Here is a 14,426-nt window from a genome sequence, read left to right as displayed (position 1 = left end):
CTATTGGCTCTACTTCCCTCTACTAGTTCCTACACTATATCTATCGCTTCTTCATCGACCATCATGGATTTGTTATGCGATTTATGTTTGTATTGTCACACAACGAATGACGTCAATGTTGCAACGTCGTTCCTGCAGCAAGACTCCGACCGGTTAAGGAAGCTCCAGACGGAACCTGTAGTCACAATCAATCAATACATCAAACGTTCTCCGGGAAGAGATCCCAAGAGGACACTCCGACGCTCTAGTCAGTGAGTTTAGTAACTATTTAGAGATATCTTAGTGAGAGAGTGAGAAGAGATCTTACCTCCTTCAGGTGTTCCTAACGTTTCTTATATAGTTAGGGAATTAAGCGGAGGGGGCCATAACAATGGTATTTGGCATGTTGAGCTGCTATTGGTCCATTTGTCCGCGTCTAAATCCTCCTGTCTTGGTGCAAAGGGGATAAATTGTAGTGACCCATGTACAACGATACTGACGTCTCCTTTTGTACGCCAACCCATAGCCTTGCGTGGAGATCAATAAGTCTTTCCCTGTATAACGTTGGTTGTCGGGCATAGTTGATCCTCCCGTCTGTCTGGTTAGGGTCTAGCCCCGACGTTGGTTCCTACTGGCTCCTAGACCTAGCTGGTCAATGTCGTCCAACACTTTCTTCTTTGATCCGTTCGAGCCAGCGGCTGCTTCGCTTTGACGAATTACCATTTTGTTTAGTCGTGTCACGGACGAACCACCATGGGGCATGTCATCATATATATATATATATATATATATATATATATATATATATATATATATATATAATACATTGTACAAATATAAAATAATAGATAAAATAAAAGACAATGAAATAAAGTTATACTAGAAACTATATTATATAGTTAAAAATTAAAAAAAAATAATTTTATTAATACTTAACCTCTTCTTTTTAATATAAAAGTCATCAAAGACTATATAGAAATTAATACAATGTCATAATAATTGTATAAACGATAACTAAACTAACTTAGTTTATTTTAATTAAATTGGACACATATAATTCAAATTATATATCAGTGCAGAGACATATAAAAAAAGAATAATATCAATAAAAATAAAAGATAAATTTGAAAAAACCGTCAGTGGTTTGTCAAATTTTTTGGGTAAAGTTGAAAAAAGTTTATTAGTAAAAATGTTTATATTTGGTGGTTTTGTTGTAGTTTTGATTCTTATCTCGTTAAGTTTAACAACTTGTTTGTTAAGTTTTTAAAAATGATGCATATACCCCTAAAGACTATTTCTAAAAATGACGCATATATATATATATATATATATATATATATATATATATATATATATATATATATATATATATAATCCAATACGAAATAAATTAAAAAAAATAATTAAAAGAATTAATGTACAATAATTCAATAAAATGAAAAAGAAAAATTGCAGAAATGGTTCTTGTAGTTTTGTAAAAAGATAAAACTGTAGAAATAGTCCCTAAATATTATTTTTAATATATTATACTTATATATTAATAAAATTATTTCATTGTATTATTAATTTTTTTTAATTATTATATTTTAATTTCTTCTTTATTGGATTAATTCTTTTTTATTGGGTTATTATATTTATAATACTAATTACTATATTATACCATATCATAATAAATATTATTTTATTATATTTTTAATATTTTTAATTATTTTTTTTAAATTTCTTCTTTGTTGGATTAATTCTTTTTTTATTGGATTATATATATATATATATATATATATATATATATATATATATATATATATATATATATATATATTCTCTTCTCTTAACTACAGTGAAGTTCCTAAAAATTTGGCAAAATTGGTCACTTATTTTATCTATCGACCATTTTGGTATTGTTTTTCATTTTCTCCCCCTGCACTTTTTATGATTGTGAATTTTATCACTTTTAATCATTTGATAAAAGTGTGGTCACTGTTCCGATGCTTCTCGGTTTTCTCCCACCGCTTATCTTCCTTCTCTAATAATATATTTCCATTTCCAGTTCCTTCCACCGTTCCTCCAAACCACCGATATTCTCTAAGACACGAATAATCTTTGTCGGCTTCTCTATCACAGGAAAACTTTGTGGCCGATAGCCTCTCTCGAATGGCCTTCAGAAATCTCCGTCGCTTACAACTTCTCAGGCACCGCTGTCGATAACCTCTCACAGGACCCTGGAACCAGTCGGTCCCCTTTCTCACAGCCTTCACCGCCACCAGCTTCGTACCCTACAACTACACCGTCTCATCTCAGGTTCCTTTTTCTTCCGTTTTTCTGATTTCTTTTGAAATCGACAATATTGATACCAATTTCATGGTTATCAGTGTCGTTGGTGATGGTGATGATCGTTTTTTCTTAATTTGGTTGTCTGTTGACTGATGTCAATAATCCATGTTCTTCTACATTTCTCAGATGTCTCTTGATTTGATTAGTCTTATGCCTTATATCTCGTTGAAACGAAAGTCTTGATGATGAACAACCCACTCAAAGTTAATAGAAGGATAGAAATCAAACACTTAGAATAACTAAAAGAATAGAAATCAGATTGCAGGCAAGTTGTTCGATCAAATGCCTGACATGGATTACCTTCTTTATATGCATTTTTTCACTCAATTACATGTTTAAGTTTTAACTTTTGAATTTTGATGTTGGTTGCTTGTCAGTTGGTTTAATAACAGTAACAAGTAATAGAACATTGTTGTTTCTAAATTTCTATATAAATTAGGAATTGGCTAAAAAAGAATTTATTCTTCAAACTGTAATGAAAAACTATGATCCAAATACTTTTATTGATGATATGAATCTGTTTGTGTGTGTGTGTGTTTTCAGTTTGTTATTGTCTCTTTAATGGGGTGGGGAGTATTTATTTATGGTGGATACAAGCTCTTCTATGGAGGAAAGAAGAAAGAGGCAAATTCTCCTTTTGCTTAAATTTTCTATAATTTTGGGCTAAATGAAAGAAATAGCATTTATTTGTGTATTAATAAGGTGTGTATCAATGTCCATGCTTCAAATTTATGATTAATCGTGTTTCTTGCCAATTTTGCAATTTCATTTGTCGGTCCATGATAATTTTTTGTTTTACCAATGTCCAGGTTTGCATTCTTGACCTTGACTTATAATTTGAGGTAAAACGACTTTCATTAGCTAATGTTTTCGATTTTCTTCATGTTTTCGTTGATTGGAGATTGGAAATGAGCAAAAACCCATATTGATGTTCCTGGCCCTTGGAAATGAACGGAACCATAAATCGATCGGAAAGATTAACCTGTCGATTTTAATTTAAATGGTCAGTGCAGTTCCCCTTTGTTTAGATCTATAATTAAAGTTGGGTTATTTCTCATTCGTAGTTGGTGTGTAAGCAAGCAAGGGCATTTGGTTCAAATTATTATCAAAAGGAACTTAATCTACGGGTTTGGGTTTTGTTTACGGAGCATGGGAGATAAAAAAGAGTGGTGACTTTTAAATTTTTTTTGATGAATGGAATAAACTTTTATTTCAAGGGTATTTTGGGAATTCGTGTGATCTTACATTCATTCCATGGATATTTTGTTTTTTTTTTTCAGGAATTTTTCATGCACTTCACTCTTTATGAATTTCATAAAGAAACGAAGGTTAGATTATCTTTCAACCACTGTCACCGTTTTTTGAAACGGGCGATTTGGTCAAAGATTTATAAAAAAATGTGTCACTTTTCTATTCTTTTTTTTGCTCCAGGTTTAATTTGTAATGAATTTTGTTTGTGCAGGGGAATGTACCATTGTGTGTTTCAATTGAAAAGCTTTTGGTTTGAAGTTATTTTTGACTTTTAGATGGAGGAAGTGTAAACTGCAAAGAAACATGAAACAATTTAACAAACGTTTGGCTTCATTTTCACCACGTCAATTCAGTTTATCGAAGAAAATTGGTTCTTCTCTGCTATGAAGTTTCACGATCTCAAATGTAACGCCCCATTCTAAGAGTAGTTATTTATGGTTCCCCGAGATCAAAGAGTAAGAGCGTTTCGATTTTCTATGGGCAATGGGTTATATTCGAGAAGGTTTCGGGTCGGGATGTGTTGCTAGAAGTGTAGGGCTTCTCGCCACCTTTTCGTGGATATAAATTTTTTCGGAAATGGACTTAAAATAAAGGAGCTATGACACTTTGAAGATATTGTCACTTATGCCACTTGATGGAAAAAGTTGACAAAGTAAGACAATGCATGCATGGGACACGCGTGGGTACGCCCAACGTAGGCTGGGTTACACCCAACGTAATCGAATTAATGAAACGCGGGGTCCCTCGACGTACGCCCAGCGTACTGGAATTACGCCCAGCGTATGTCTATCATCCAGAAACCCTAATTTTAGGGCCAACCACTATATAAGGAACATTATGGTTCCAACCCCAGCCTCCATATCTGCCCTCTTACCCTCAGAAACGCTAAGTAGCCGTTCTTCTTCCATTGTTGTGGATATTTGACCTTGGAGAGCTTGGTTTGGCAAAGGAAAGCCTAGAAGAAGAAAGAAGAAGTTGTCAAAGAAGGAATGGGGTGGCTAGAGGTCGTAGATCTGGAAAGGCATCATCTTCTGGAGCCCTTTTGAGGTATAAAGTCTCTTACTTGACAAACATATTGTGTAGATCTATGTATTATGAAGTTTTGGACACCATTCTTGTCCCAAAAACCCCAAAGTGATGCATGATGCGAGTTAGTTGAGATTAGCTGTCCTTTCAGACCTTAGGAGAGGTCTTGAGTGAGAAAAATGAGGTCGCAATGGCTTTGGTTGTCTCATGCGTGAGATAGGTAGGTCTTAATGGATTAAGACCGTGAGTTAAGAGCTTTATGGACGTCCCAAGTAATAAAGTTTGAGACTTTATGAATCCTAGGCATATTTGGTCTATGGATCTGAAGTTTGGGATTAAGAGCTTAAGCCATTAAGAACTTATGTGGGATTTTAGTTCAGCGAGATTACACCCTGCGCAAATGGATGTACGCCCAACGTAGTGGGTCTGTGTCCCGAATCCAATCCGCGAGCATCGATGTACGCCCAACGTACCAAGAGGGGTACGCCCCGCGTACTCCCTCTGTTAGGTTTTGATTTTGGGCCTTAAGTGATTGGGCTAGTGGGGCTTGGGCCGTGACTGAGCATTATGGATGGAGTATTTTTGGACTCAATAATTATTGTGGACCTTGGATGTAGGCCCATTTGGTGAGGTGGGCCCAATTTAGTAAATTGGGCCAATATTGGGCTTTGCATGAGGATTTGACTTTGGGTCTTGGCCCAATAAGAGGATGACGGACTTAATGAGTGTTGTGGGCCCTTGGTCTAGAAAGTTGTGATGGTTTCTTATGTGATGGATCTCATATGATAGTTGGGATTCCCGGCGAGTCAACAGTCAGAGAGTTGCAGGATTCTGGCAGTTGCAAGGTGAGCTTTCCTCACTGTACTCAAGGGTCTAAGGCACCAAGGCCAACCCTTTGAATTGTTGTTAGAGCCTGTTATGTTATGTGATAATATATTTGCTAGTACCCTGGTAGATGAGATAGTGATATAAGAATATGCTTTGTTAGCTTAGTATCCTTGAGTATTGGATAGTTGTATGATGGCTAGTTCCATTGGATCGGCGCCCTGGTAGTTGGGTAGTGATCATTTATAGACTGGTAGTTGGTCTTGCACTATGTACACTGGTAGGAGGTACTCGCGGGTTATGTATGTTGAGTTGTAGCAAATGGTATTCCATCCCGGTAGGATGATAGGGCCCTAGTGTGTTGGTTCTTTAGAGTGTTTTATGTATGCCTGTTATGTGTGCATGTCTGCTAGTGTAGATTGGCATTCCAACCCGATGGTTGTGGGCTAGGAGTATTCCATCCAAGTAGCATGATTGGACTCATAGTAGTTTGGCTTTCCAACCCAATGGTTGAGGGGCCTGGGATATTCCATCCCGAGGGATGATTGGACCATAGTAATAGTAGTAGTAGTAGTAGTTATTGTATGTATAGGAAGTGGGGCATTCCAACCCGATGGTTGTGGCCAGGAGTATTCCATCCCGGTAAGATGATTAGACTCATAGTATGTTGGCATTCCAACTCGATGGTTGAGGGGCCTGGGGTATTCCATCTTAAGGGATGATTGGACCCATAGTAGCTAATGTTGTACGTATAGGTGTTTGGGCATTCCAACCCGATGGTTGTGGGCCGAGAGTATTCCATCCCGGTAGGATGATTGGGTTCGTGTTATTGATGTGCACAAAAGTACCCACTAATTTTAATATTTATACCCTAACAAACTTAGACTAACTATGCACTTATAGGTAGTGTACCTAGTCAGATTACAGTATAGCTTAGGTAAGTCGGGTGTCGATCACAGGGAACGGTGGTGAATTAATTTAATATATTTGATTATAGGTTACAGGTCACACGAAAATAATAAAGAAATAGTTTAATAAATTTCAAACTAACAACTAACAACTCTCGATAAACTAACAGGAAAGCAAATCTCTTCAGGTACTTTGGTTTAGATAAATTACACCTTAAAAACATAGACAATTGCATACACAAATTCATTTATTTATGTTCACCGATTCCTAAAATGATTAGATTTGCGTTCACTATAACTAATCTTTTAGCAAACAAGTCAATTTAAACAGTGATCAGTTGATTAAACTAACATGCTTCCTAGTGTTCAGTTCGTATCAAGCAAGACTTGTAAATATAGTTAATCAAATTAATCATTCAATTTAACCTCTTGTTGATGGTCATCAAAAAAGGCTCACACATTAACTTACTTATTCCCAAGTTAATCCTAGTTTCACATTCGTTATTCCTAGACTTATAATCTCGATGGTCATCAAAATCATAAGAGACAAGCAATCAAGCAGGTGTTCACACAACTCAATTCACTTAACAATTAACATAAAATAATCATCATTAACACATAAGGATCTTTTTAACAAGCTTGGCAAGATAAATTAAACATAAATAAACAATTCAATATAGCAATTAGTCTACTAATCAAAGCTTCATTCAATCATAAACACAAAATAAAAAGTTTTTACACCCAAATCAGAAACTGAATACAGAAAAGTACCACAATGGAATGCTAAACATGGTCCCGTTAGCAACCCATATGATTACCGACACGTATCTGCTCTCCAACCCTTCCGATCTTCGCTCCCGTTAGCTTAACGGCCTTCCGGCCGCCTTCTAGATCCTCAAAACGGCTTAACAGAAGTTTAATATCGACTAAATTAAGTTGGAAGTCGAATCCCCTTCCTGATTAGCTGAAAATCGACTTTTATAACCTTTGTAGCCGACTTACGTACGCTGGGCGTAAGTCGAATTACGCTGGGCGTACTAAGGATTACAACGCGATGGAGTTTATCCGGTGCCAGCCATTACGCGGGGCGTACCCTTAAGTTACGTTGGGCGTAATTCAATTTGGTCGCTACGCTTAGCATAATTGCTATTTACGCGGGGCGTAATTGTTGCTCGAGCATTTTTAATTACTTTTAGCTTCTAAGCCCGGTTTCCGCTTCAGTCTTTTCTTTTGTGCTTTATCGTCAACAAATAGCTGCAAATCATAATTCAAAGCATTATGAGTACTTTTTAGTTCTAAAAGAGAATAATAAAGGCCAAAATATTAAGATATAATGCATAAAAATATATATAAAAATACACATATCAGTTATGTAGGCATTCCAACCCGATGGTTGAGGGCCGGGGGTATTCCAACCGGAAGGTTGATTGGACCCGAAGTATGTTGTTCTTTGCTGTATGCGTATGTTTATGTGTGTATGAGTACTTTGGGGGAACTCACTAAGCTTTCGGGCTTACAGTTGTGGTTTATTGTTTCAGGTGCTTTAGGAGATCATGGCAAGGCGAAGGCGTGATCGTACCACTCCTCATGTTTATGCTTTATGTAATATGGTTCTGGAGAAATTACTCTGATGTTTGTGTAATATGATTCTAGGGTTTCCATGTGATGAGCTATTCAGTATTCCTCTAGGGGTGAGGATTGAGTGCTTGTTGTGTATGTTTGTGCTTAGGGCATTGTGGTGATACTTGAGACAAATATGGGTAGGTGTGGAAGATAGTGTGGGCCCGTACTACTGAAAGCACATGACCAATACGCGTGTCAAGGAAGTCACAACCCCTAGGTTGTTGATTTGAGGTTAGTCCTCAGTGGTTATGCGAGGGATCTGAGATTTTTATGGTTCATTCCAGTATGGCGGATGCGAGACGTTTGGAGGCAGGATCCGATTCGGGATTGGGACCAGGAGAGGGTGGCCGGGATGGACCCGTATCACCCGAAGTCATTGGCCAGATGAGTATGGATGAGTTGGACGCTAGGATTCGCGATATCCTACATGAGGAGGTTGTTGCTATGTTCCGAGCTGAGTTGTCGAAACTGTTTGGGTCGATCAAGACCACCTTGATTGAGTATTTTGATGAGCGCTATGCAGCTCTTGCAGAGACAGCAGTCGCGGCTGCCGCAACGGCAGGGGGAGCCAGTCGGAGTTTTCAGTATCGGGATTTCGACAATACGAAGCCCCTACTTTTGATGGAGTTCAGGATCCGATCGTTGCTATGAGGTGGTTTTCAGACATGGAGGGTTGCTTCTTCACGTGTTCATGCCCTACGGATCAGAGGGTGAGGTATGCTCTGAACCTTCTAAGGCTCGGGGCGAAGGATTGGTGGAGGTTGACCACGGGATCTTATTCTGATGTGCAGCGGGCTGCGGTTACGTGGGATCAGTTCCGGGAAATGTTCAGTACTCGTTATATTCCACAGGTTGAGAGAGAGAGGTTGGCTCAGGAGTTCCTGGAACTGAAGCAGGGTTCAGATTCAGTGACGGAGATCACCAGGATGTTCATTGAGAGGGTGATGTTTTGCCCGGAGTTTTCTTTGGAGCATGCTCAAATGTCTCGATATCTGAGTATGCTCAAGAAGGACATCAGGCAGTTTGTATCCACGCAGAGGTGTAGTACCTTGTTGGAGTTGCAGGAAGCCATTAGGCGGCGCGAGTTAGAGATTGAGCTCCAGTTGAGAGAGTAGAGGCAGGCCACGGTGCAGTCGTAGCCTGCACCGAAGCGGATGAGGCCCGCTGATTATCGACAGGGAGGTCAGAGGAGTCGCACTTGCGGGAAGTGCGGCAAGGTGCACGAGGGCGGTTGCCATTCTTCTTCGGGGTGCCACAAGTGTGGCAAGGAGGGCCACATAGCCAAGGATTGCAGGTAGTCGACTCCAGCGGCAGGGGTCCGACTTTCTTATCATTGTGATCAGGTGGGCCATATGAAGGCCCAGTGTCCTCTACTGGCTGCCAGGTCAGTGCAGGCCCCAGCGCCAACCACTTTGAGACTTACCGACGGAGGTCAGGGTCAAGCAGAGCCTCCGAAGGCTCCAGGGTGTGCTGATCAACTTGTGACCGAGGAGATCAGATCTGAGCCAGAGGTGTCAGTCGGTATGTTTTTCTGTTTTATCTTGTTTATGCTGTGATTATGAGCTATTGTGTCTTGCATGAGATGTTTAGTGTTGTATGTATTAGAGGTGAGCGAGCATTGAGGGTTCTTAGAGGGTTATCATCCAGTGTGTAGTTCATGAGAAAGGAAGGTTATGGTTTGAGAAATTGAGAACTTTCAGCATGAACTCAATTTCCTCGAAGTTCGGTGTATAAGTAGGTTCGATTGAGCATGCGTGTTAGCTTCGCCGCAGCGGAGGGTGGTTAGTGCCCTAAGTGGGGGAGAATTGGAAATTCTCGGATAAGCCGCTGGTTGTAGAAGGTTGCCTGGAGCGGTTTGAACATCGGCTATTGGGATGATGCAATGAGGCGGTTCAGTTATTGTAAGGGTTTGCATGTGTTGAGGAAATGCGGCAGGTCATGTGTGGGTCGCTGGGTATGCGACCAGCCTCTGAGTATGTATGTATGATATGGGATAACGGTGAGCACCGCCAAGGGGTAATGTATAGCGAGGATATGTCGCGGTGGCAATGTTGGCTGATGCATGGGCATGTTTTCAGTCTCCTTGGAAGAGGAGAGGGATAGTGGCTCCAGATTGGAGGTTTGGACAGAGGAAAGTGGGATAGCAGGTTAACAGACTCGGGAGCAGTCTGGACCGGTGATGAGAATTATGTAAGATATTGCAGTCGAAGGTCAAGGACCTGCAGATCGTGATAAGCAGGTATAGGTGGGGTTACACTCAGATGTGGCGAACCGAAGGGTTCGAGGGTGACGCAAGGACAGGGTCCTTGGTTCCAAGTATGGTTATAGGTTGAGTTATGAATATGGAGGTATTCCAATCTGGGGTATTCCATCATGAGGATGACCGGACCCTATGATTGATTGGACCTGATGTGTTTGGTATTCCAACCCGAGGGTTGATTGGACCAAACATGTGTAGGGATGCGAGGGTATTCCATCCTGGGGATGAGCGGACCCGTCGTAGGCATACCTGGTGTTCCAGCCCGAGGCTGATTGGCCAGGCGTGAGTGTTGGTTTGGTAAGAGTATCGATGTATGTTCGGTCGGACATGAGTTAAGAGAGAGACCAAGTGTGGTCGGCACCAGAGTAGGACTCGTGGACCTGTTTTCAGGTTGGGAATTCGGGTTCCCACGGTTGAGTAGCTCCTTTTCATAGCAATGGGAAGAGGTCAGGGGATGGTTAGTTTGGACGGCCTGTCCGGGAGACAGATCCAATTCAATTTTCCGAGTTCAGGGCTTTCCGGAAGGGTAAGTATCGAGTCTGCATGAGAAGAAGTAGGTATCCATTCAAGGAGGAGTTCCAATGGGGCTAGTCTCCATTGATGGTCATCACTTGAGGAGTGTGAATGTGCTTTTCAGGATTATGGATAGCCAGAGTTGGCAGTTGGCGATTTTGAGGGCGAAATCGTATTTAAGTGGGGGAGAATTGTAACGCCCCGTTCTAAGAGTAGTTATTTATGGTTCCCCGAGATCAAAGAATAAGGGCGTTTCGGTCTTCTATGGGCAATGGGTTGTATTAAAGAAGGTTTCGAGTCGGGCTGTGTTGCTAGAAGCGTAGGGCTTCTCGCCACCTTTTCGTGGATATAAAGTTCATCAGAAACGGACTTAGAATAAAGGATCTATGACACTTTGAAGATATTGTCACTTATGCCACTTAATGGAAAAAGTTGACAAAGTAAGGCAATGCATGCATGGGACACGCGTGGGTACGCCCAGCGTAAGCTGGGTTACGCCCAGCTTAATGAAATTGATGAAACGTGGGTCCCTCGACGTACGCCCAACGTACTGGAATTACGCCCAACGTACGTCTATCATCCAAAAACCCTAATTTTAGGGCCAGCCACTATAAAAGGAACATTATGGTTCCAACCCCAGCCTCCATATCTGCCCTCTTACCCTCAGAAGCCCTAAGTAGCCGTTGTTTTCCATTGTTGTGGATATTTGACCTTGGAGAGCTTGGTTTGGCAAAGGAGAGCCTAGAAGAAAAAAGAAGAAGTTCTCAAAGAAGGAGTGGGGTGGCTGGAGCTCATAGATCTGAAAGGCATCATCTTCTGGAGCCCTTTTGAGGTATAAAGTCTCTTGCTTGACAATCATATTGTGTAGATCTATGTGTTATGAAGTTTTGGACACCATTCTTGTCCCAAAAACCCCCAAAGTGATGCATGATGCGAGTTAGTTGAGATTAGCTGTCCTTTCAGACCTTAGGAGAGGTCTTGAGTGAGAAAAATGAGGTCCCAATGGCTTTGGTTGTCTCATGCGTGAGATAGGTAGGTCTTAATGGATTAAGACCTTGAGTTAAGAGCTTTATGGACGTCCCAAGTAATAAAGTTTGAGACTTTATGAATCCTAGGCATATTTGGTCTATGGATCTGAAGTTTGGGATTAAGAGCTTAAGCCATTAAGAACTTATGTGGGATTTTAGTTCAACGAGATTACGCCCCGCGCAAATGGATGTACGCCCAGCGTAGTGGCTCTGTGTCCCGACTCCAATCCACGAGCATCGATGTACGCCCAACGTACCAAGAGGGGTACGCCCCGCATACTCTCTCTATTGGGTTTTGATTTTGGGCCTTAAGTGATTGCGCTGTTATTGGGCTAGTGGGGCTTGGGCCGTGACTGAGCATTATGGATGGAGTATTTTTGGACTCAATAATTATTATGGACCTTGGATGTAGGCCCATTTGGTTAGGTGGGCCCAATTTAGTAAATTGGGCCAATATTGGGCTTTGCATGAGGATTTGACTTTAGGTCCTGGCCCAATAAGAGGATGACGGACTTAATGAGTGTTGTGGGCCCTTGGTCTTGAAAGTTGTGATGGTTTCTTATGTGATGGTTCTCATATGATAGTTGGGATTCCCGGTGAGTCAGCAGTTAGAGAGTTGCAGGATTTCGGCAGTTGCAAGGTGAGTTTTCCTCACTGTACTCAAGGGTCTAAGGCACCAAGGCCGGCCCTTTGAATTGTTGTTAGAGCCTGTTATGTTATGTGATGATATGTTTGCTAGTATCCTGGTAGATGAGATAGTGATATGAGAATATGCTTTGTTAGCTTAGTATCCTTGAGTAATGGATAGTTGTATGATGGCTAGTTCCATTGGATCAACGCCCTCGTAGTTGGGTAGTGATTATTTATAGACCGGTAGTTGGTCTTGCACTATGTACACTGGCAGGAGGTACTCGCGGGTTATGTATGTTGAGTAGTAGCAAAGGGTATTCCATCCCGATAAGATAATAGGGCCCTAGTGTGTTGGTTATGTAGAGTGTTTTATGTATGCCTGTTATGTGTGCATGTCTACTAGTGTAGATTGGCATTCTAACCCGATGGTTGTGGGCCAGGAGTATTCCATCCAAGTAGGATGATTGGACTCATAGTAGTTTGGAATTCCAACCCGATGGTTGAGGGGCCTGGGGTATTCCATCCTGAGGGATGATTGGACCCATAGTAATAGTAGTAGTAGTATTAGTTACTGTATGTATAGGAGGTGGGGCATTCCAACCCGATGGTTGTGACCAGGAGTATTCCATCCCGGTAGGATGATTGGACTCATAGTATGTTGGCATTCCAACTCGATGGTTGAGGGGCCTGGGGTATTCCATCCTAAGGGATGATTGGACCCATAGTAGCTAGTGTTGTACGTATAGGTGTTTGGGCATTCCAACCCGATGGTTGTGGGCTGAGAGTATTACATCCCGGTATGATGATTGGGTTCGTGTTATGTAGGCATTCCAACCCGATGGTTGAGGGCCGGGGGTATTCCAACCGGAAGGTTGATTGGACCCGAAGTATGTTGTTCTTTGCTGTATGCGTATGTTTATGTGTGTATGAGTACTTTGGGGGAACTTACTAAGCTTTCGGGCTTATAGTTGTGGTTTATTGTTTCAGGTGCTTTAGGAGATCGTGGCAAGGCGAAGGCGTGTTCGTACCGCTCCTCATGTTTATGCTTTATGTAATATGATTCTCTTTATGTAATATGATTCTGGGGAAAGTACTCTGATGTTTAAACTATTTTGAAAACAAGATGTATGATCGTAACGATTTTTGAATAAATTAAAATGTTTTAATTTGGTTGAAATTTTTGCTCGTTGCATCAACTAGTTAAAACATCACTCATTTCCTAATTTCAATAAGTTTATTATGTATATTAATTCACTCCCATTTTCAATTTGTGATTGTTGATATATGCACTATTCATATTGGAATAAAAAGAGTAAAAGCTTATAGCAGCAAAGCATAAATGGAATTAGTGGTTGAAGTTCAGATGCATTTTAATTCATTTTTGGGTTTATCTTTTGCCTAATATCTTTTTTTTTGCGGTTTATTCTTAGGGATCAAAGGGATCAAATGATGGCAGGAGGAGAGGCAAATGAAGCTGATACGTATTACCAACAGAAAAAAAATTACCTGTACTGTTTTCCCATTGATTAGGTTGAGGGTAATTTTGTCAATTTGGATGATTTAGATTTTACATTTATACTGACATATATAAATGGTGGAGCAAGATAGAATAGGAAGTCAGGGACTTTCTCTGCATCTTTTGTTTGTACAAAAAGACGTAAATGCCTTCATCTAACATAAACTTTATTACCATAGGGAGGTGTGAAGAGAGTGCATCTACTAGATGGAAATATTTCTAGACCTTTTTTAAGCAATTATTTCAAAGGGATGGAGTTGGAACAATGGTCACTATGAAAGAAAAAAAAATCATTTTAACAAATCTAACTTTTATATGAAACAATTTCTAGCAGAATTTGTGACATCCCCAAAATCTCGGCCAGAAAAGACCAGTTACATTTATGCTTTTTAAACATTTTCAGAGTAAATTCTTTTGATTTAAAAGAGTTGCAGAATTTGTTCCCAAAAAACAAAACATGATAAAATAGATTCTATCAAAACATTTCATAAAGAAATATAATTTCATTACATAATCAAAAATCGGGATGTCATGTT

At 40.3% G+C, this 14,426-nt stretch overlaps 1 long non-coding RNA gene across 19 annotated transcripts; it reads left to right on the top strand.

Moving 5' to 3' along the window:
* The first annotated feature begins 1,922 nt into the window (after positions 1 to 1,922).
* Positions 1,923 to 14,096, top strand: LOC145054848 (uncharacterized). Of its 19 annotated transcripts, none has more exons than XR_013684968.1 (7): positions 1,931 to 2,277; positions 2,854 to 3,012; positions 3,120 to 3,152; positions 3,375 to 3,479; positions 3,591 to 3,638; positions 3,773 to 4,608; positions 7,859 to 13,551. It is a non-coding gene; the product is annotated as an uncharacterized LOC145054848 (long non-coding RNA). The 19 variants fall into 19 exon arrangements; XR_013684967.1 differs by having other exon boundaries at positions 1,932 to 2,277; positions 2,854 to 2,934; XR_013684971.1 differs by adding an exon at positions 13,805 to 14,096 and having other exon boundaries at positions 1,923 to 2,277; positions 3,120 to 4,608; positions 7,859 to 13,261; positions 13,362 to 13,425.
* The last annotated feature ends 330 nt before the right edge of the window (positions 14,097 to 14,426 follow it).

The sequence above is a fragment of the Lactuca serriola genome, chromosome 5, assembly GCF_051521515.1.
Source record: "Lactuca serriola cultivar US96UC23 chromosome 5, Lser_US96UC23_V15, whole genome shotgun sequence".
Classification (NCBI taxonomy): Eukaryota; Viridiplantae; Streptophyta; class Magnoliopsida; order Asterales; family Asteraceae; genus Lactuca; species Lactuca serriola.
The sequence above is the reverse complement of the archived record's forward strand: the minus strand, read 5'-3'. Positions and strand labels throughout refer to the sequence as shown.